Genomic DNA, 24,975 nt, shown 5'->3' on the forward strand with positions numbered 1-24,975 from the left:
CAGTCCATAAATATGTTTTGAAAAGAAAAATATGAGATATGCAATCATAGACTAGATTTAAGTAGATATAACCACGGCACGCAGGTTCCCCTGCTTTCTGCCTTCTAAACCTAAAAAATTCTCAGTTACTTCTAGATATGACACTCTCATGTATGTGTTGGCACAGTTCACCCTTTTGAGGTAAGCTCTGCTGAAACTTCCCACTCAGCTAACTACCTTAACTTGCTTATGATGATTACTTTAGACAGGACTTATTTTCTTTCTGTACCTTTTTTTTAAATTTTATTTTTTATCATGTTTGAAGTGGAAAAAAATTACAAACCAGTTTTTTAACAGTTGCTATAAGGATTTCTATTCAAAGTCCATTTGTTGAGATTTAAGTCCTGAGAGCATGTAAGGTTTAAGAGATTGAATCTGATTATTAATATACAGAGACCTCAGAGTAATCTGCTTTCTTTTTCATTGACTGCAGGATGGAGTCAAATAAATTTCAAATAAATATGGAGGCTCTCACAGTCATTGACCTGGCAGAATAGCAGCTGCCTTTTGGGCCTAGACATTTAAAGATTTAATAAGGTTCGCATAGAACAATGGTTGATGTTGGAGGTTGTATAAACCTTTTCAAATTACCTTCTGAAGCAGGTAATGGATCTTGATGGTATTATGGGCCCCTGGCAATAAGCCCACGTGTCTAACCAGTGTTTTCTCATGTGGCTCTTCTGACTGTGGAGGATACTAACATTAATAAAGCAAATGTATTTCACAGGGCCTAGCTTCCAAGGCCCTGTAGTTTCAGGTACAGCCTAACTTTTTAAAATTACACATAGAAATGTTAAGCTTGTGAAAAACAGACAACTTACCCCAGGCTAAAGTCTCTGTTGTAGATAAAGAATTGTAACATAGCAAAATTGCTGGCTCTAAGGGCAGATGTCCTTGGTGCAGCTGAACCTAATAGTTGTTGCCATGACTATTATCTTACTGTTCTTTTGTAACCACCTATGTTCCTTTTCTGTAACTTTCTGGCCTGCAGAATAAATACTGAGAGAAGACCCTAGTTCAGTGTTATTTTCCAAGGAGAAATGCCTCTCTCTTGAGGGTTCCTGGAAATTAACCCCTCTGGGGCTTCTCACTGCTCAGAAGAAATGGGCTTTGAGTAATCCTTTGCATCTCTGTCACTCTGGGAGAGGTGACAGCCGACAAACTGGCCGGTCCACCCAAACAACTGTCATTCTCTTCCTGGACTTTAGCAAGTCCCCATCCTCTGCAAGACAAGCTCGTGATTGATTACTGTCTGCTGGGGAGGTCCGTTGTAGCCTGCCAATGATTTACCTGGTTCTGACATTTATTATCTGCATACAACTCTCATGAGCCTGGGGCTGCCCAGACCCAACAACTGCTGCTTTGTCACACCTCTCCAAAGGTCTTGCTCACAACCTTACTTGTGCTAGCCTGATGTGATTGACTGGAGCTGTCACACTTTGGCTTCTTCTTCAGATCTAGCCTCATGCTCATTAAAGTCATTCACAAGCAATCTATTCTCATCATAGCATCAATATTATTCTTTCTAATATAGGTAGCTGCTGCTACACAGCTCCAAGTAGTTTCTGAGTTTCATGTCACACTGTTATCTACTAAAGAAAAACTGATTCCAATTTTGTCTCATCCCAGTAGATACAGTTCTTGAGAAGGCATGTGATTGGCCCAGCTGGGGCCGGGTACCCATCTCTAGATCAACACATGTGCCCAACGTCAGGAATACTGGGAGTACTTGAGGATGGATTCCTGAAGGAGGTAACCCTTTCTGCATCTTAAAGGAAGATTAGAAATTAATCAAAGGGATTGAGGGGATTCAAGTAGAAGCACATTTCAGATCGAAAGAACAACACGTAAATGTCATAAAGAATGAAATAAATGATGTGTTTAAAGGACCATGAAAAGTTGAGAGTTACTAGAATAGAAAAGAGGGAGTAAGGCTGGAGAATAGGCAGGTGTTTTGGGGACAGATTAGGAAGGTCTTCTTCAGTGACACTGTAAAGAACTGATTTTTTACTGGACTTCATGCGAAACAAGTGAAAAGCTCTAGTCATAGATTAGTCTAAGAGTAATGTGGAGAGTGCATTTGATGGGTACCAGACTGTACGCAGGCAGTCATATTAAAAGACTGTTGTAATTATCTGGGCAAAAGAAAGATTCAACTTGACAATGGCAGTGGGACAGGGGAGGTGGGAAGGGACAAGGTAGAGAGGAGAGAGTTCAAGAACAACATAGATGGAAAAGTTTGTGGTGTCTTAAAGTCACCAAGTTCAAACTCCTAAAGGATTACTATAACTCTATGCTATCCCCAGTCACCCAAAGCTTTTGGACACTCCCAGTGTTTAAAAGTCACTAGTCTGGAGGCAGCTTATTCCATTATAAAACATTATCCCATATGTGTGTGACATTTTAGAATGAATTTAGTCTACCAGATCTCTTATCACTTCCAAAGAAGGGACCTCTGCAGAGGGAAAGCTCTGACCCCTTTTAGGGAAGAAGGAAAGGATCAGGCCCCAGAAAGCTCTCATAGAAAGGGCAGGAAATAAACTTTGCTTACTGGTTGCCTACTGGTCTGACTTTGACCAAGGGTATTTTTCAAAGATGAGCATGTTTATAAAATGCGTATCTCCTCTTTAATATTGTATTACATAAACTTTTAGCAAAATGAGCATACATAGATAGGAGATTTTCTTTATTTGTAATAAACTCTGAATTATCCTTCTCTGAAACTAGAGTCCTTAAACCTCTATAAAACGTAAAATAAAAATAATACTCCTTGACCTATTCTTAGACCGCTTCATGCAGTCTGATCTTCCCATCCAGATCTTTGTACAGTTAGAAACTAATTGGATCAGATGATGCACAAGATTCCCCTCAGCTCCCCAGTACCACAACTAATTAGTAGAAATTTTACTTTAATAATACAGTTGCTGCAGGTCAAGAAAGGAAAGCAAAGCAGAGGTGAAAATCTCAGCCTAATGAACACTGGAAAAAGATTAGAAGTAAGTTAAATTTCAGTGTGATAATTACAGTCCAACAAGAACAAAATTCTATAAATATTGACTAGTTGTAATTTAAGCTATATTTATTGACACAATACTGTCCCCCAACATCACCTCCAATTCTGAGGGGGAAAGAGAGTATCGGTTTTCAGTAAATCTTATCTCATTTATTGTCAATATATGCAATAATTTCAAGTCTGTGGAGATAAAATAATCATCAAAGTCGTGTTAAATATTTTATACAACTAATTATAACTGCATATACTCACTCATCTAGCCAGTTCTTAATTATTTCTGTTTTGGAAAGGTATAGTTTTGTTGCAAAGATCTTGGCAAAAAATGGCTATACTATGACACAGTAGTTGGTGTGGAAGATATCTTACATGATTTCTTTTTCTTTAAGAGAATAAAAGATTCAGGATATTTTAGCTAGTCTGATTTGCTCATTCCACTATGTATACACATATTGAAATATCACATTGTACCATATGAATATATAATTATTAGTTGTCAGTTAAAAAAGAGAATAAACTATTAAAAAATCAGGTGAATTCTGTGCAGTTTTAGGAACAGCTGTTACAATGTGTTTGAATGTTTCACTGTATTCTTTGAAAACCTCATGGCCAGGTGATTACTGACTCTTACAGCCATGCAACTTACAGGAAAAGATTTAGGCCAGGTGTGAACCATCAGAGTGGTGGTTCTTACACCATACTTTTGTCTTTTTTTTTTTGTATGTCTCAGAAGTTGGGCAAACTTCATCCTGTTCTATGTATTAGGACAGACAAAAGGGAAAATGGATAGCCTGAGAAATGAATTTTTCTGTGGGAAAAAGAAAATTAGCCAATATGAGCTGTGTAGACTGGCAGAATAAGGCAGACTGTAGTTATTCAAGTAACTTATACTGCCTGTTTAAATAGGCACAATAAGGCAAATTACAGTCTCGGCTAGCACGTGTCAAGTTCTTCTTGTCAAATTAATGCAGATTGGACAGAGAAAGGCAGACCCAACAAGGAGAAACACAGCAATTGGGAATTAAGGGGGTAATATTTTGTAGTCCAGCAGCTCCTTATAAGTCAGGTGAGTGCGGCCGAGACAGTTAAGGCTTGCTAAATATCCACATGTGTCTCTACATTTCCCAGCTTCCCATGCCTCCTGGAAAAGCCCTGTAACTAATTACCCGCAACAGAATGTTAACGGAAGTGATGCGTCACTTCCTGCCAACATCAGACTCGGTGCCTATTTCTCAGCCCCTTGGACTGTCCCAGTCTTTTTGCATAACTGGAAGCAAAGGATTCTGGGATGGCGAGCCCACAGTACGGAAGGAGGCAGAGTCACAGAGTCTTGGCTTGAGGGAGAGCCACACAGGTGAGTTGTCTATGTGACAAGAGAAGAAAGTGTGTCGGGCTAGGCCACTGAGATTTCAGGGTTGGTTTGTTTCTGCAGCATCGGCTTGATGGTTAAGAAAACAAGATGTGGATTTGGCGTACCAGTGTTTAAATCCAATTTCCACTACTAATAAGCTCTGTAACTTGACCCCTCTAAACTTCAGTTTTGGGGGCAAGAATTTGGGGGCAAGTTATCAGAATGGGACATCCTAAGGGTTTCAACTCAGGAAATGAGATAGAAGTTCAGTGGTGAACCTGGAAATACGATATTTTCAAGACAGATGAAAATTCCAAGAACTCAGATGTGACTATTTAGGCTCCCCCAGTTATTTAGCTGAATGGGTCCCACAGCGCACCTGATCTAGTAAAGAATATGAGAGTCAATCCCAATTTGTCTCAGAGTGAAGGCTGTGATCCTCAACTCTGGCTTCGTGTTAAATTTAAACTAAATCACAAAAAATGCTGATGCCTGGGTCCTAACCCAGATCAATTTAATCAGAATCTTTAGGATATTGTTATATTTTTAAAGTTATCTTGGTAGTGCTAATATATAGCCAGAGTTGGAAATCAGTGAGTTGGAATTAACTGGAGGCAGAGATTTCCACACAGAGGTCTAAAGCTGATTAAGAGCTTTCTGTCTCAGTAGAAATTGGTTCAGAAGGTGAACGACAGAGCCCAAAAGAAAGAAACTTCAGGTGGACTGAGATGTGTGGAACTGGAAAAGGAAGTGATTTTAGCAGTAATTTCTCAAAAAAAGCAATAGTAATTTAGTCAAAATACTTCCATTGACAGAGATTACATGGAAGAAATAGTGTTATGAATATTACTATTATTTTCTTCTCAGCCTGCATTCTGTTTCATATTCTCAGTCTACTAGACGCACTTAAAGTAAGGGAGGAAATCATGGGTGTACAAAATGAACATTCAACGTAGAGAATACTTTTATGGTTGGTAAATATATAAAACTAGCAAAAACAACAAAATAGTACAGAAATAGAGATGCTAGACAATCGGTAGCAATCTTTTGTGTTCATATATAGCCATTAAAAGATATATTTCACTATATGAAAGTAGGCAGATCAGTGCCTCCCAAATGGGGAGAAAATTTAGTCCAGCAATCTAGAAATTTCCAGATTGGTTGAAACCCATTATTTATCCAATACCATATTCTATTGCCGACCTAACCCATATTCAGCAAAGTGGATGAATTTCCTATCAGACATCAGTTTATCTTAATGGAAAGGCATATGTTAACTTTTTTTTAGTCATTTATAAGTGTTATTCATATATTTCCACTGTTTTTGGACCACTAAGGTCTAGTGGGATGACAAACTTGAAAGTATCTGCTAGTAATGAAAGATATATATTAAACAGTAATGTATATTGAACAGTATATAATATATATTGAACAGTAATGATTTGGTTTTGATAATTTAGAAAGGTTACCAAAGAGCACATGCTGGTGCCAAAGCCTTTTATTTTTTCTTCACTTGAAATCAAAGGCAACATTCTTAATAATTTTGACTGGTCCTTACAATATTCTCACATTTGGTCATATTTAATTGGCAGAGAAGCCCTTCCCCACCACTGTACCCTCAGCAGGAAATCCAGATCATAAAAATTCCAGGGAACAACACCAATAACTTATTTTATAGAAACAGTTGTGGATTATGCCAATCAATTCATCAGTTCATGATTTAAAAGATTGGTTCATCAATCTTATGTCACTCAAGTCATAGAACATAAAATAAGTCCTTTAACAAGAATTTCGATTTGATTTTATAAGAAAGATAGATCATTTTTCAGAAACAAACCAGCTAGCAAGAGTGCTTTGAGAATCATGCCTGCAAAGAAAAATGGTCATAGAGGCTTCAGCTCTATTCCATAAATCTTGACCTTTATTTTCCCTTCTGATGCCAGCAGATAGTTTGTTTCTTATATGATTCCTTAAGGAAAGGTCTAGTAGTATATGGAGCTAAGAAATATAATTTGGTCTTTTACCATTTTAAATTCAAGCTATTAAAATGCCGTGGACTCAGTGAAGTGTAGCTCATGTCCATATGACCCACCTTAGAAGGAGTCATACACACTGCCTCCTACAGTGATGTCATAGTAATGTAAAACTAAGCATTGGTTTTGGGGGGATGAATCAATTTAGAATCAAGGCCCCTACGTATTATGTTGCCACATGCCTAAGCAATGCACATTCTTTTCTGCTTTGAAAAACAAGTGAATGTCTTCTTTCAGCAGATCCATGTATAAATACTGGTATTGATCTTATATCCTCCATTGAATTAAAAAGTTTGAACTGAGTCTCTAATTGAACCCACATATTTCATTTATATCACATATTCTTATTTGGTTGAAATTTCAAGGAGCTAAATTTGATGTCCACTTTCCAAGATTTCTACCTTTTTACATCTGATAAGTTCTTGAAAAAGAACGAGGAACACATCTCTTCATATTCACCCACTAGAGATGACCTATTCACCTATTCATGTGTATTTCTAGGAGAATTGGATACAATGGTGATTTAGAAAGTGTGCTCTACCAGAAAAGAAAGGATATTTGATCTTTACCAGGGCAGAAAAAAAGCATTTGACCTCTACCAGAGAAGAAAGACAGTTAGAAAACAAACATATTTGATGTTTAAGAAATTATGGTATTAAGGAAGTGGTAACTAAAATGAGATTTGAAAGTTGAGTTAGTCAAGGAAGAAAAGAAACAGTATTCAGGAAAAGGAAACAACCTGTAGGAAGGCAAAAGAGCACAGGCCTCTTTTAAGAGAGTAAAAGTCATTATAGCAAGTACGATATACAGTTTTGATAGTGGGAAGATGTTTAACTAATGGTTGAAGATGAGTTTGGAGAGTTAAATAAAGTCCAGCTCATGAAGGGCCTTGCAAGCCATGGTAAAGTGGAGACTGTAAAGTAAGTATGTCAGTGGTAGGGGGATGTGTTTTAGGAGGATGTCAGTAGGATGAAAAACAGATTACAAGAGGCAAGAATGGAGACGGACACCAATTGGGAGGCTGCTATAGTTACTGAGGTGACGAAAGGCATTGGCGAATCTAGTAGTTGAATTGTGCCCCCCCCCAAAATATATCCATGTCCTAATACCCAGAAACTATGAATGTTACTGTATTTGGAAAGGGTCTTTGCAGATGTGATTAAATTAAGAATCTTGAGGTGTAGAGTTACCCTGGATTATCTGGGTGGTCCCTAAAGCCAATGGCAAGTATCCTTATAAGGACACACAGGTGAGATGTGACAGACAGAAAAGTAGGCAATGTGACAGTGGAGACAGAGGTTTCAGCAGGAGTCAAGGACCAGAAACTGGAAGAGGAAAGGAATGTTTCTCTAGAGACTCCAGAGGGAGCATGTCCCTGCTTTCAGACTTTTGGTCCCCAGAACTTCAAGAGAACAAATTTCTGTTACTTTAAGCTAGAGTTTCAGATAATTTGTTAGAGCAGCCACAGGCAACTAATCCAGCAAGGCAAGAGAAAGACAGAGGAGGAAGGAGAGAAGATGGTACATTTGCGACTATGCACAAGTCTAGTAGAGCAAGTTCTAAGAGTATAAATGAGTGAGGAGCTGGAAACGGAGTTGGGCAGACAAGCAGGAGGTCATGTTCGTGTAAAACTTCTGGGTCTGAATACACATGGAATGCCAAAAGATCAGTAAGTGGATCAGACTGGCTACAGAAGGATCCTGTTTTAGAGCAGTGGAAAAGATAATTGGAAAGGGAGGAAAAAATGCAGAGAACACAATATATTTTTTGGCAGAGGAGGGGTCTACAGCAGTGCAGGGAGAGAGGGGGAAAGGGCTCTGATGGGGAAATTTACACACCACTCAAAATAAGGCAACGTTTAGTCAGCTTAGGTTATTATAATAAAAAGCATGGGCTGGGTGGCTTAAACAATAGACATTTGTTTCTCACAGTTCTGGGGGCTGGGAAGTCCAAAATTAAGGTACTGGCAGATTCAGTTCTTGGTGAGGGGCCTCTTCCTGGCTTGAAGACAGCCACCTTCTTGCTGTATCCTCACATGACACAGAGAGGAAGCTCTGGTGTCTCTTCGTCTTCTCATAAGGGCACTATTCCCATCATGGTGCTCCTCCCTCCTGACCTCATCTAAACCTATTCTTACTCTCAAAGGTCCCACCTTCAAATACCACCCTGATGCCATCACATTAGGTGGTTAGGGCTTCAGTGTATGAATTTTGTGGGGACACAAACATTCGGTCCATAACAGGCAAGGAATTTGACTATCCCTGCACCAGATGTAGGCCACGTGGGATATAATCAGCCTGGAGCTGTTCTAGGTCCTGAGAGAACCACCTGGAAGGGCAATGGAGCTGCAAGAAGAGAGTCTGAGTCTGTGTGGAGTGGATGAAGGAAGGCCTGGAAGTGGTGCAGGGAGGAAGGGACAGTGGCCACTTGTAGTAGATGCCAGCAAGGCCACCAGCAAAGGAGAGGCTCTGTCTGAGTCCTGACACTGCTGTCAGAAGGGCCCAGCAGCTTAGGACAGTACCTATCAGGAACTGAGCAAGAACTTTCTTCTGCCATCCTTTTCTTTCTTCTCTCCCCAGCTCTCACACTAGTGGGTCAGCTCTGGGAGGAGGGGAACTATTGGGTGGGGAAAGAAAGTAACTGGCCACACTCCTCTCCCCAAAGGCAGGTGACCCACTGACTGCTGGCCTCAGCTGGTAGATGGGGAGAAGCCTTGCAAGATGTCTGAAATGTTTGCTGATGTCTTAGATTAGACATTTAGTGTTTTGAGACTTTGAAGATTTAAGGACGAAGAGAGCAGAAAAGTCATAGATCTGCCAAATTTTCAGCTATCAGAGGGGAAAGCTTCCTGTAAAATGATAGTGGGACAGACTTGCATTTTGCACGCTTGTTTCACATACTGTTTAGACATTCAAAGAAAAGAACGGATGTTTCCTCTAAGAAATCCTTAGAATATTTCCTTAGAACAAAATCAATAAGATGGCAAAGGCCTGTTGTGAATAGATGCTTCCCCAGCGCCCTAGTACTATCTTAGGATGCACAAATCATGGTGTGCAATGTGTTTGGTTAATTTTATTACTTCTAATTCTGAAGAGAAAATTTTATACAGAACTTTCTAAAGCATCGCATACAGATTCCATTTGTATTCTCTAGCCAAGAGAGAGGTCTGTAACAAGGTAAATACAAGACCCAGGATTGAGAGCTGGAATTGAAAAGCTTTTTCCACTGTGTTCACATGGACTCTCTCTTTCCCCTTGGTTCACCACTTGATCTTTTGGTCTCATTTTCTTCATCTGTACAGTGCAGATAATGGGTCCCAATTTCATTTCATGTTATCTCGATGGAAGGATTCCCATAGTCAAACTGAATGAAAATCTGACCAGTACTAATACCCAATTATCTACTTCTCTGAAGTGTTGTAAGAATTAATGATAGCCTGCAAGTATACTGAAGATGAAGAGCACACCATGAGAGAGAGAGAGAGCTGATGAGTATTATTAAAAGTGTCAAATGATAAGTATAATTTAATGAATGTGGAAAAAAAAACCAAAACCATACAGCAAAGGGTCTCAGCTTGCTTGCCCTAATGCCTCAATGCCATAGGGTAGAAAGGAATATATATAATATGAGAATAGAAAAATAAAAGAATAACAAAATCTTATATTTGAATTCTAAATATTTCAACCTAAATTTTAAAAATAAGGCAGTGATTCATACACCCAGGATCTAATGAAATCAAGCAATATGTCTTAGACATTTAGAATAGACTATATAGGAAGGCAAAGAACTAAAGAAAGAGATGTTCAGAAATAGAATCAAGGCAAAGAGATCAAAGATACTGTCCTCCCCAATTCAAGATGCAGCATGGGAAGAATTCATTTGCTATGTTTAAACTTGATAATTGCTTTTTTTTTTTGGTCTTGCAAATGAAGATGAAATGGGGATAGGAATGTTGCTTGCTTAGGAGGATAGTCACGGAGTGGGTGAAAATGCATAGCAGATTTGAAAGGAAAGGGTAACTAATAATTACTTTGGTTACTTACATTTATAGAGCAATAAGAGAAGAATAAAGTTAAACCCACTCTCCTTCCTGTACGCTAATTATTTCAGGCTATAAACTCTCCAGCAAATAGAGAATAAATTATTATGACCCTTACAATTTCTCTTGATCTTTATACACATAGATGTCCATAAGTCTAGTCACAATATATTTAACTCCAAATATATTTTCTATTTCATGTTGTTTGTGTTGTAATACACCAGTGAGCTATAGCTGATGTTAAAGAAAAGATTTTACTTAAGTTCTCTTATCTCTAATATCATATGTGGAACAGGTGTTGCTAGTTTATTTTTGCCAAAATGTTGATATTCTTCCCTACACATATGGTTTGAGTATATTTGCTGTACTCAAAAGTATCTGTCTTATACTTGATTCTGGAGGACAAGGAAAATAAAACTGGTTAGAACTCACAGTGGGCTTACTGTTCTTTTTTCTTTTTTTTCATAGGCTCAATTTTACAGTTGCACTGGAGTCCACAAAAAGTCAGTCTCTATGACAATAATTTTAATTTCAGTACAGTAATCTTAACACCATTAAAAGCATTTGGAGATACTATAATAAAGAAGAGACAATGTGGGGACTTCTCTTATCTAGGATATTTGTAAGATAATTTGGAATCTGTTCTTGATTGGGGGACATACTTTCAAATATTTAAGTCCTGCTTTCTTTAACCACTTGTTTCATTCTTTAAAAAAGAAAATAGTAATTTGAGGTATATAATCAAAATTAAATTAAGGTTCTATTTTAAGAATTGAGTATGACATTTTATTACATTACATTTATTTATTACACATTACAGAGTATTACATTTTATTGGTAAATAAAATTATTACATTCTTATTACATGTTATTGAGTATTAAATTTTATTGGTAAAAGTTAAAAATAATATTAAATTCTAAATAAATAACTAAAAATTCCATATTTTAATTTAAGGAATTAATTATACATTGAAAAATTTCCTTTTTAACTCCTCTCTTCAAGACACTAGAACATTAATTCATATTATATATTATATATGTATAACTCTTTTTTTTTTCAAATTTACCATCTCATCTTATTTCTGTTCACTTTTGTGTCCTCAGCAGTATCTGCCTGGAAATGCTATTGCCTGGAGACCATTCTTGAGGATGCTCTTGAAGAGCGTCCACTGCTGTGGCCTCTTAGAGATTTAAGATGTCTAATGAAGACCTGATGAGTAATGGTTCGCTTCTATGTAATGTATTTTTTTAAAGTCACAATAAGGCACTTAACTGAATTTTTCCTATTCAGGAAATCCTAACAACTGAAGTATAGGATGCAAAGGAGAAAAAAAAAAAAAAAAAACCTTTGGAAAATCTAAATTGTACAAATCCATGCAAAGGGAAGATGGGACAAAAAAATAAAATCTGTACTTTCTCTGTGAGACCCTTTCAGGTCTTTTCACCTTACTTATTTATTCTGATTTTTAAAACTATTCTAAAAGTGTCTATTACCTGTATTTTAAACTTTATTATTTGTTTATCATTCTTTTTAGCTCAAAGGAATTTTCAAACAGCAAATCCAATGAAATGGCATAAGGACTACTGTGAAAAAACTTAATAAAGAAGACAAAATGCAGCTGTAAGAATTCCATGTCAACTTGGGGCATTCATAGTAGGGTCCAAGAACCTAGCACATCTTAACCATGTCCAAGTATCTCACTATATTATGGCAGAATATGAACATCAATGAGAGACACCAAGAACAGATTAATACATGGTGGAAGGTATGCTCTGTTTAAGAAGTTAGGGATATATTTGAGCTATATTTTGCATTTTTGAAAGATAGATAAAATATTTTTTAAACGTTTATGCTCAAAGGAAAAAAATATATAAACTAGAAAATTTATGTGAATTGAAACACAACTCAGAGATGAAATTTGTTGCTAAGCTTTTATAGTGTTGATGCTATTAATTACCCTTCATTTTTCATATGGTGCCCCATGGTCACCAAAGTATGGTAAATTATTTAGAATTAATGTTTTCTCCACAAATTTTTATCCACAGGCATGTAAAAAGCAATAAAAGCCTGAATTGTAAGTAAAGAGGATTTAGAGGCTGCTGGGAGGTAGTAATTCCAGAGAGCCTAGACCGAGTTTTAATAACAGACAGACCTAAATTTCTGCCACATTTCACAGTGTGAGCACTCGATGGCTGATCAACCTCACTAAGCTTCAATTTATTTATAAGAAAAATGCACCTATCTATTGTACCTAACTCATAAGGTTGTTAAGAGAATTAAGTAGAGTATGTGTGTAACCAGAGTGCCTGGAGCATTAAGTGCTTAATACACATTAGCTATTATCCTTATTGTTATTATCAAGTTAAATTAAGCCAATATGATCATAAAGTTCTGAGACAGAGTTTATGAGGGCAGTTGCAGAGCCACATAGCTAATCATGAGCTGCTGGTTAAGAAAATGAAAGGAAATTATTGTCTGCATAACATCATATAGAAATGACATTCTGGAGAAAGTAGGTCAATATGAAAAAACAAAAAAGGTTTTTAATGCTTTTCATAGGTATAAGGGAAGAAATTTAGATAAGGCTGCATTAAGGAATTAGTTATTCTTGGGAGATGTATAAAATCAAGGTGCTGTCCCAGTTTTACCCTATCTCTGCTTTCTTTATCCTTTACTGAGTTATAATTTATATTTAATGTATATAAACATTAAATGTGCTGCTTGATGAATTTTATGATTTTATGTATATGCCCATGGAGCCATCACAACACCAGCATGTAGAAAGTATCTATCATCTCAATAGGCCCATTTGTGCCCATTCACTTTCAGGCTACCACTCACTCCCCAAATGCCATCACTCTTCTGTTGATGATATGAGTCTTTATATTGCCTTTCTTTCTTTCTTTTTTTTTTTTTTTTTTTGTCCCTTTTGTGACCGGTAAGGGGATCGCAACCCTTGGCTTGGTGTCGTCCGCACTGTGCTCAGCCAGTGAGCACACCGGCCATCCCTATGTAGGATCCGAACCTGCGCAGTGGGTCGGCCCTTTATATTGCCTTTCTAATCTAGAAAAAGAACCCTTGAGAAATTTGAAGCCCTCATTCTCATCCCTAGCTAGACTTGAATCCTCACTCATTCATTTTACTTTACTTACATCTTAGGTCACCTTGCCTCTAGCCTACAGTCGTCCTATCATCAACATGCCCTCAATTCTAATTTATCTGCACTGTGACATTCTTCTGACATTTAGGGGGCTTTTCCTCAACTGTTATGTTAATGAGATTTCACTGCGTTCTTTGATTCACAAACCCTATAAATGTTGTTGTTATTATTACTTTTGGCCATCATTGTATTGTGTCTTCTAAAGTATCCTGGCCAAGGCTAAGTAAGGAGACAGAGAAAATGAGCTTTAGGAAGATGTGAAGGTGAACTGCAGGGGAAGTTACACTCTCAAATTCAACTTCCTTAAAGAAGGTTTTCTGGTTCCAGTTCCAGAGTTAAATCATAATGCAATAGTGAGCTCAGTATTCTTGGTATGAAGCAGCTCTCCATGTGTTTCCATCATCAGTGTGCCCTTAATTTTACCCAGGATACCTGAACCAGCTGCCTATGCTGTGAATGCTTCCACTGTAGGAAAGAGAAAAGGCTCAAAAAGTACATGGACCTCTCTTGGGTCCCTACTTGTATTGGTCCATTTCTGTTGCTTATAACAAAAACAAATACTTGGAACTGGGTGATTTATAAGGAAACAAAATTTATTGCTTACAGTTTCAGAGGCTAGGAAGTCCAAAGTCCAGGGAACACATCTGGTGAAGGCTTTCTTTGGTGGTGACTTCAGTGACAACAGGGTATCACATTTTAAAAATGGTGGAGCAGAGAGAGAGACAAACTCTCTCTTATTTTGAAGCCCTCAGAACCACACCCCTGACTACCGTTATTAATCCATTCACTACTGCATGGTCCTACAATCTAATCACCTCTTCAAGGCTCCACCTTTCAATTACCATAATAGGACTTCCCACCCTTTTTACACTGTCACAGTGGGGACTAAGTTTTGGGGTTGGGCACTCAGCCCAAGGCACTACCCAATCTTTGGTGCTTGCTAAAATGACCCTGGCCCCTCATTTGACCATTTGACCACTGGTAACTCTGCAAGCAAATGAAGTCCCTAGTGACCAGACGATCAAGGTTTGTGGCTGATCGCAGGAAAACTAGAATCATTCCTAATATCATCCTTTACATAGCAGTACTAATAAGCTTTGAGCTTGGATTTTTCCACTCACTGCATGAAAATACGAAGAGTATAATAATAAAACTTGGAAAAAAAAGCAAATAGCAGCTATGAAAACCCTCAGCCCACAGGTTGCTGTGATCTTCACTTGAGTATGCTCAAGGGTTCATTTTACTTTCGACTTTAAAATTCATGCTCAATTTTGACACATTAGACATATGTCTCAGTTCCTTACAGTACCAATCCTGTAAAAACAGATGACTCAGCCACCAGTTATAAGAACACATTATTGCAGTATTCAACCAAACATGCCTTATGCTGACTAGAGAGGGGTTTCAAGTTGATGAGGCAAATACAGCAATGTCCTATCTCAGAACATATGCTATCCTGCAATAAGAAAAAAGCCAAATATAAATACAAAACAATGTTGTATTGCTGAAATGTAATCTCTTTAAAAAAGTGAGAGTTGCCCATTATTTGATCATTAACTTTAGAATAGCTGCTCTCTTAAATAAAATCTATCCTTACACAAATTTCAGAATTTTCATGTGAACCAAGAAACCAGGAGCTGATTTTTCTCAATTGGTATCTCCTTTATAATCAAAGCATCTAGTGTGCAAGAAAATGAGATCAGCCCTAAGAATGATAATTATTTAATAACAATGGCTGCAAGCCAAAGAAGAATTAGATAAATCAATCTGGGGCAACAAAATACCAAAAAACAAACAAACAAAAAAAACCCCCAAAACCCCCCAAAGCCAAAAAACCAAAAAGACCACCCCAAGCAAGAACAAGTTTAATATTAAAATGCTGTTTATTTTCAAGTTATCCAACAAATTGCTCAAAGAAATTACTACATTTTCCCTCATGAAGGATATGACAATACAATTCTATTTTCTACCCACTGAGCATCACAGGATGGGTGTTGACATACAGATATGACATCCTCTTGAATATGTTAACACCAGACAATGGAGCCAGAATGGTAATTAGTTATTAATTAATTCAACATGGATTGAGCACCTACTATGTGTCTGCCTTTATTTTAGGGGTTTGGCATACAAAGAGTTGTCCTGTGGGGGTGACAGATATAAGCTCAAAGTCACCATTTAAATAAAGTTATCTATGAGGGTCCCTGAAGGTGAGATGAGGGAGGTCTTCACAAATGGTATGACATACGCAGAGACTGAAAGCAATAGGAACTTGCCAGTTAGACAAAGTGAGAAAATATTCCAGCAGAGGTCATGGCATTTGCAAAGTCATAGATGTGTGAAATTGTTTATAATGATTGAAAAACAACAAGCAGCTTTGTGTGGGTGCAGCAAGTGTTGCGATCTAGAAATGGTAAGAGACATGGCTAAAAATGCAGGCAGGAACTTGATAATGAGGAGTCTTTACCACCAATGAGTTTAGCTCATTCATTGCAGGGAGGGGAGTGACACAGCCAGGTTTGTATTTTAGAAAGGTGTTTTCTATAGCAGTATGCTGTGAGAGGATGGGGCCAGAGAGACCCATTAGGGGCTGTTCCAGCAATTTACATGAGGGGAATGAGGGCTTGATATGAGGTGTTGGGTTTTAGGAAAGGCGGATTTGAGAGGTGTGTAGGAGAAAGAACTTTTAGAAATGATTACCAATCTCTAGGGTTCTGACTTGAACTTCTGTAATTATGGGGATTTTCTGAACTGAGAAAAGGAATGTAATAGGCATAAGTTCTGGAGTAGGTCAGATAGGGGTAGAGAATGATTTTATTTTTTGGAGATGCTGAGACAAAGTTGTCTTTTGGCTATTCAGGTGGAAATGACAAAGTAAACAGTTTGTAAGATCAATGCATTCACCCTGTCATTACCTAGGACAATCCAAGTTATGGTTTCATATACTATGAAGTCATATCCAACTATTTTTGATAATTTACAGTGGAGGTTCTAGAGAATAAAGATTCTTGCAAGGATCTCTTTGATAACTTTTTGGCAAATGTTTCAAAGTAGGGGATTGCAGGCCGAGGTATTAGGAAACTTAGATAGAAGACTGATTATCATCAATATAATGTACACTGTGAACTAACACCACCAGCATTGGTTTGGTGGGAATTACTCAAGGATCAAAACAACACATGATCAAAGCCAGCATTATATAGCAACAACACTATCCATTGCAAATAACTGTTCAGTATCATAAATATGCTTTTAGAAAACAATCTTTTAAAATATAAATCAAACCATGTCACTCTACTGCACCACACTTCCCAATGGCTTCCAGTTTCACTCAGAGTAAGAGCCAAAGTCCTTACAATAGCCCACAAGGCCTCCATGATGTGCCTTATTCTCCTTCTCTCTGACCTCGTTGCTCTCTCTTTTTTTTTAATGTCCCCCAAAGGGAGTGCATCGATCCTAGAGGTATTGCAATACCAGGTCGATGCGTGGAGTGTACAGAGAAAGCTCCTATTCCATTTCCTGCTTCCAAAAATCCATTTAATATAGTGTCCTCAGATAGAAGATGTATCAGATACTGAACTGATAAGAACAGATACTACACTTGATTTTAGCCAAAAGGCCAAGAAGCGATCCTCATTGCTCTTTAGTCTCCTCCCTCTCAGTCACTGTATTCCAGCTACACTGGCCTCAAACAGATGCTTGACAATTCACTTTTGCCTAGAATGCATTTCTTGCAGATATCTGCATGGCTTTAAGTTATTGGTCAAATATTACATTTTAAGTGAGTTTTTTCTTGACCACTGATTTCAAATAGTGGCACCTAAACCTTAATCACACCCTGTCACCTTTTTCTGCTTTATTTTCTCCATAGCACCAAAAAAAGCAGTTTTTGTACTTTCTTTAAACATCTTAGCTGGAGATAACAGTGTATTGGGAGATGATAATGGTATAGTGTTGATAGCAGCTGTAGAAAGATCTGGATGAATTATATTAGGCTGAGCTTATGCTGCTATGACAAACCACACCAAATCTCAGTGGCTTAACTGAAAAAGGTTTATTTCTTCCTCAGTCAAAGTCTGTTTAAGTCAGGTGACTCTCCAGGATAGTTCTCCTCCATGTAGTGACTGAGTGATTCAGGATCTTTGCATCTTATGGCTCCATCATCTCAACATATGGCTTCTGTGCTTGCCACCAAAGGGGAAGAAAGAGTATTGAAAGATCTCATAGAGGCTTTTACCAAACTCAGGCCAGAAGTGACACACATCATTCTTGCCCATGGTCTAATGGTCAGAACTAGTTCCATGGTCCCACCTAACTGGAAGAGGGCTTAACAGGAAGTGTAGTCTTCTAGATACCCTGGAGGAGACCTGGCTTTTGTTGAGCACTCCTTAGGTCTACCACAGCAGCCAACTTTGAAATGATTGTCTTAAGATGTAGCATAATGCAATGCAGAGAGCATAGGAGTTGGATTTGGCAGGACTAGGCATTAAGAACTGGTTGAACCAATCACTACCCATATGGCTTTAAGTAAGTCAGGTACCTTCTCTGGGACTCTTTTTCAAACTAACAAAATGAGGCAAAGAATATACATCTTGCTTATATGAGAGGGGTTTGTGAATCTCAAATACATAAGTTTGTAAACAGAATTTACAAGTATAGGCCACCATTCAAATGCCAGTACATGAATAATGCAGTATAAAACATAGAAAACCTGCCCAGATAAGATAAAATAAATTATACTCCTGTTTTACACCAATATTGATGAAAGTTATCCTATTATTAGAGTCATAGAGAATTGTACCATTTCCAGACCTGCTAGCTTAACAGCTGTGGCACCTACACAGTGAAGTGGGGGGCTGTTTATATATCAGCATTGGTTTATTTCTATGTATGGAGCATGAAGAAAATGCCAAGCAAATTCAGATATATATCAAACATTAAGGATTACCCAAAGCAAAATTCATTCAAGAGTGAATGAACCCAATGTTAGCAGCTTGTGCGGTGTCTTATGCTATATTGCTGGAGGGCATCGGCTGTTGTGTGACGATTGTTCTAAGAATTCATGTGTACTCAGCACAAGGTGTGATACTGACTAAATATGACCTATTTGAAAATTCTCATTGGAATGTATTTAAGATATATTAAAATCTTTTAATAACATTCGTTTTTATAAATTTGGATAATTAATGAGTACATTTGTTTTCAGACTTCAAAAAGATACTGAATTTATACCCAATGACTTTGTTAGTCACCTTGAGGTAACTGATGATAAAAAAGTTAATGTTAATAATGATAATAATGATATTTGTCAGTTTTCTTTATTCAAAAAGTCTTTTAAATAGCAAATCTAATCTTTTAAATACATTTAAAGTGAAATAGTCAAATATGTGAGTTCCACTATTAAAATATGCTTTGGGTCCTCTAGAAAACTCAGTGGAATCCTGCAACATTACGGTAGAGGGAATTCAAGTTAACTGTTCCATTTCCATGCCAAATTAGCAAATCATCCCTAACGGGAATTTCTCATTGACTTATGGTAGCATGCCATTTTTTTTTTTTTAAATCTATGAGAAAGTTCATTCCATTTGTTTATATCTATATCTGATACACTCATTATTCTGGATCAGAGGATGCTTCTTGCTGCTAGTGATTGTATTGTACACATGCATACTAAACATTAAGAATATCTTTACAGTCATTTAAAGGTCACAGATTGAGAGCCTAAAGTATTAGAGACCATAAACCAGTCAGTACTAGGGTAACTGTGAAGGTTAGTTCTAGGTGTCAACTTGATTTGATTAAGGAATACTGAGAAACTTGGTAAAGCTATCTTTTTAGGTGTGTTCATGAAGGTGTTTCCAGAAGAGATTACCACGAGATCCTCAGTGGACTGGATGGGAAAGATACACCCTCAATATGGGCAGGAACTCACCAATCCGCTTGGGACCCAACGAGAACAAAAAAATTGAGAAAAAGGCAAATGTTTCTCTCTGTCTGCTGGAGTTAGAACACACTCTTCTGTCCATGGACATCAGAGCTCGAGACTCTTCAGCTTTTGGGTTCTGGAGCTTATGCCAAGGACACCGCTGGCCTCCCTGGTTCTGAGGCTTTGGACTTGGACTGAACCATGCTACCGGCATCCAGTTTGCAGATGGCCTATCGTGGGACTTCTCTTCAAAATTACGTGAGCTAATTCCCCACATAAATCCCCTCTTATGTATTTATAACATATCCTGTTGATTCTGTCTCTCTGGAGAACCCTGCCTAATACCGTAACCAACACACAACAATCCAGATGAGAATCTTCTAATTGAATCTTGCAAAGGCATTTCCTGCCTAGTCATTGAGCCACATAGTTCTACTGAGATGAACAAAAGAAGACACAAACAGATGCCCACAGCCACATGCTGGAATGCAGACAGCATATCAGCAATGACATAAAGCTTTCTGCATCAGTTCACTGGACCAACATTTTGAAATATACCCAGGTGCTGGCTTTTAAAATGGAGGGTAACAGAAAGCACATGAATTTTATAAGATGTTTTATGTGATGTTGTGATAAAATGGACCAAGTTATTACAAAATGAACGCTCCTTTGTTTTCTTTTGCTAACAACTTATACTACAGCCTCCAATCAAAGGTTTAGGTTTCTTTCCTCTGCCCCCACTTCCCTCCAAAGATTATAACCTTGAAAATGATTGCTTTTCTCCTTTTTTTCTCTTAGACACTTCTGCTATTCTCGTTCATGAAAGACACTCAGAGAGCTGGTAACAGTGCCAAGCTGATGATACATTGTGTAGACAATTTGGAGTAAAAAGTATACGACAGCCGTAAAATAGAAAGCTGAGCTCAAATGTCACTTTCTACATGGTAGTTAAGAAATGTGTCAAAAATATTGTACACACACACACACACACACACACACACACACACACATAGTTTGAACATGGCAGTAGTCTCAGAACTGGATTCCTTTCCCACATCTCTTTTCCTAGTAGTTTAGTTCTTATCCAGATTAGTCGGCCTCATGCTTGTCTTTAATAAACACCACCAATGGCTTTTCACCGTGGCCCCTGCATCTTACAACTCCAGGGGTACCATTCACTTGGAGTTTACATCAGGAGTCAGCAAACTATGGCCTGAGGGCCAGATGTGGCCTGCTGCCTGTTTTTGTACATCCTGGTAGCTAAGAACACTTTTGTTTTTTACATTTTTAGGTGGTTGAAAAAAGTCAAAAGAATAATATTTTGGGAAATTTAAATTTCAGTGTCCATAAATAAAATTTTATTGGGACACATCCACACATTTGTTTACAAATTGTCTGTGACTTCTTTTGAGCTACAAAGGCAGAGTCGAGTAGTTGCAACATAGGCCACATGGCCCGTAAAGCCTAAAATATTTATTATTTGGCCAGGTGAACAGAAGGTTTGCCAACCCCTATTGTATAGGAATGAGAACCTTTGGAGTTGGCAGTGTATAACCTATGTGGCTGAATACCACAAACCCGCTCTTGAATACCCATCATATTAAGTGCTTTTTCCTTAGCCAGGCATTTAAGATTTTCCATAATCTGGACTCAGCAGAATTTCTGTGGTGTTCTCACCCACTACTTACTTTCCTCTTGGTACCATTTACCCACTTCTGTGGCTTTGTTCATGTTGTTTCCCTGTTCTAGCTGTGTCTTCTTTATCTGTCCATTGATATCTAACATTGAAAGCTCAGCTCAAATGTCACTTTCAACAGGGCAGTTCAGAAGTGTGTCAGGCTCATGTGATTTCTTGCTCCTATGTGCTTTGTACTTCTCTGACACACTTACCGTACCCTGCTGTGCACCATCCTTGGTCACGCATTTGTCTCGTATCTCCTACTATATCATCCCGTCCTTAAGTAGTAGTTTCTTTCTGACTGATCTTTGTCATCTTTGTACCTTTAAGAATGCTGCAGACGTGGGCAGGCCTGGTACAGATCCCTGCAGACTGAGCAGGAGCAGGACCAGGACCAGGAGCCACGCCAACCCTTAATATATGCACAATCACATATTTCTTAGTTGCAGAGTCCAGGGGAAATTCCAGTGGCATGGCAAAAGATCCAGTTAGTGCTCTAATAAAGCTGCTGTGGGGAGGGGTGGCCCAGTTCCATAAAAAACAAGAGTTTTGAAAGGCACAACCCAGGACCCAATCCAGAAGTAAGCAATACACTGAAGACTAGTCAGGCCCTGAATATCAGTGAGGTCCATTAGTAGTGAGATCCCATTAATCAGATCAGGGTCCAGGGCACCTGGGCCAATAGGAAAGGGGATAAACTGGGAGCTGTGGAGTTTGGAAAGGAGAAGATAGAGGCTTGGTCTTAGAAACACTGAGACTCTAAGGAGGTGACTGGGCAAATGTCCAAAAACAAGAAGCCATGCCCAATCTACTGTGGAGAGGGTGACCTGAGCTGAGTTCCAAATATTGGGTGGGAGCTCCTTAAATTACTCTCGTTTAGGTTTGAATGTAATCCTAGGATCTGCAGAGTAGAGAAATCTATAAAGAAGGGAAAGTGGCCCTTGCTGTGGGTGAAAACAAGACAAGAAGGGACAGAGCAGAGTGTGGAAAGAGCCAGAATGAGAAGGAACTAACTTATCTTGAGCACTAACCACTTGCTAGCTCTGTGAAAAAGCTTTTACTCACAATATCTTATTTAATATGCATAGTAGCTCGCAAGGAAGCCACATTATCCCCCTCTTACAGATCAGGAAATTGAGGCTTACAGAGACTAAGTAATTGGAGGGGCTGAGATCTGAAGTCAGGCCTAAGTGAACCCAAACCAATCCTCCTACAGGTCTCCCACCACTGTATCACACTTCTTCAATAACTATTAAGTGAATATTCAAGGTAGAAAAATTATAAAAGGACAGTTCTTTTACAATTCAGCCTGATATATGTGATAGTACTAATCCTTTCCCCCGTGTTTTCTCTAGTTTTCCTTTGTAAGGTAGATAGCTTGTGTTTCTTCTATGGCTGGCCTGCTGAAGTCATAACTCATGCGTACTCTGTGTCCCTTGTGCCAGTAAGCACGTGAAGTAATCTGAGAACATACTGGTTGTTCTAGGGAATTGCTTTGGACCTCTGGCCTTCAAAGCCTTCCACAAACTAGTCCAAATTTCCTTTCCAGGCTTACTTTTTGTTTAGTTCTCTTGTACTGCTTACTGTTTTCCAATCAACCCTTGTACACCTTGCCCCATCCATTTTAAATGCTACCTCCTCCATAAAACCCACTCTGAACTCTTTATTCAGAAATGATCTCTCTCCCCCACTCTTACAGCATTTTTTTCTATACCATTTGTATGGTTCCATACTTGATCTGAAATAAGACTTGTGTATATACTATAAAATCTAGGAATTATACTATAAATGTCCAAAAGAATTTGTACCCATGTTTTTATCTCCCATAGTGACTTATAATGTCATTCACACAAAAGAGGTGTTTTAAAATACATTATGAGTACTAAAGAATAATGTATACATGGAATTTCACTTTCTCAGTCTCCTCTATACGGGCAATTTTTCCCTCAGAAGTTTGTTTCTGCACACACCCCCTTTTTCTCACTTGGTTCTTTCTAGTTAACACAATTCTTTCTGGTCATTGGAATTCTTTAGAATAAAGCAGTTGTATGAAATAGAAGAAGTTGGCATATTTAAGTAGACTATAGCTCTCTGTTTTATACCACTTGCAAAGCCAATGTGAGGATCTGAGTCTAAAAATACTTTTCACTGCCAATAGTATGTATAGGCTTATTGGCATACAATCTGATTTTCAGTCTTTAATAAAATACACTGTTTTGCATCCTAGGATCATTCATCCTTCCAAGAAGTTCTATTTAAATCACTGCATAATTTCTTTTACTACATAATTTACATCGTTGTGACAGTCTGATAGTTCATAAGGGCTCTTTGAAAGCTAATTTGAACTGGAGGGCAAAACATATTTAGGACATTATTAAAGCATATTAAAAGAGACTTTTCTTCTCATTTGATAAATATTACTGGATTTATTAATGAAATACCAGTGAACACTAAATTATGAAAAAAAATTTGAGTTTTCAGTAATTACAAGAAAATTTATGCTATTAAAACTAAGTATCTGAAATACATTCTTCTGAAAATTGCTTCTTCAAAATATTGATGACAGAATATCAAACTGAAGGATTCTGCTAGATGATAAGTTCTATAATTTTGAAAGGTATATAGAGGCCTCCAAAAATATAATCAATTTTTAATTATCTGTTTATTAGGCAGTAGTAGCTGTATATATTATTTATGATTACGGTCAACTCAAAGTCACCTATATTGGCCTGCAGAACATATTATGTATTTTAAGAGATATTTTCTTCTAAATTCTTTGCTTATCTTGATATTAGAATTTGTCTACAAGGTAGCAAGCAATGAAAGGATCCTAGGGAATAATAAAAACAATGTTTAGCCAGGATTTAGGAATTCACTAGGATAACCTATCAATTATCATTTTAACTGCAATTAATTTTTTAAAAAATGTACCTATCAGTATAGTGAATTACTGTGGAAGAAACAGAATGGCCCTGTACTGGGATTATTTGAGCCTGTTCCTTCTAGGATCCATTTTTCACTTTTTATCTTATAATACAGAGTTTTAATATGGTATTACTTCTAATCTTTCAATTATCCTGTCAGACAAACCTAATTATTTCCCAGAAGTGGCTTGCAACTGAAAGAAAAATACAGCAGAAAACTTATTCATCCATCTAGATTTATTTAGTTTAGTTTGTATAAAAATATTTTCTTCCTTATCCTTTTGTCTAAAAGGAGAAAACTCAGATGGGAAATCACACATGTTAAACCTTCTTGGCAGGGGGAGGGGAATTACAAATTCGAGACAGCCCAGACAATTCTTCATTAACCTGTAAGAGACCCCAGAAGATTTCCACACAGGCACATGCATGTATTTCTTGGGGACCCCAGCACTTGTCTGTGACCTGAAAGCATATTTGTGTTCCTCTCACATGACCCTGAGGTCTTGGCTGACAACATCAATGTACGTTTGTGTCTCAGCACTTACACTGATTAGCTGGCCACAGCCTTGTTAAAGATGTTGGATATTTAATGAGAAAGGATTGATGTCAAACGTTGGTGAGGCTACTCCCTGAGCATTTGGGAAGGCAATGCTCAAACAGTGTCTGGGTTATGAAGTCAGTAGCTATTATCTGCCACTCCCTGAGATTCCAAACTTAGATCCTTGAACCTACTGCCTTAGTCTTATTTGTGAAATGCAGAAAATTTTGCTACTTTGTTCCCGGGAGCTCCATACTTTATGTTGCTCCCAGATGG

The 24,975-nt window shown here is 37.9% G+C and overlaps 1 protein-coding gene and 1 non-coding gene across 2 annotated transcripts in view; both read right to left on the reverse strand.

The window, feature by feature from the left end:
• The window catches only part of CYYR1 (cysteine and tyrosine rich 1), a 103,556-nt gene that overhangs the window by 30,907 nt on the left and 47,674 nt on the right, over positions 1-24,975 (reverse strand). The gene's annotated exons all lie outside the window — the stretch shown is intronic.
• Positions 17,074-17,264, reverse strand: LOC134366060 (U2 spliceosomal RNA). The gene has a single exon (XR_010022238.1). It is a non-coding gene; the product is annotated as a U2 spliceosomal RNA (small nuclear RNA).

This window comes from Cynocephalus volans, chromosome 1 (genome assembly GCF_027409185.1).
Source record: "Cynocephalus volans isolate mCynVol1 chromosome 1, mCynVol1.pri, whole genome shotgun sequence".
NCBI lineage: Eukaryota > Metazoa > Chordata > Mammalia > Dermoptera > Cynocephalidae > Cynocephalus > Cynocephalus volans.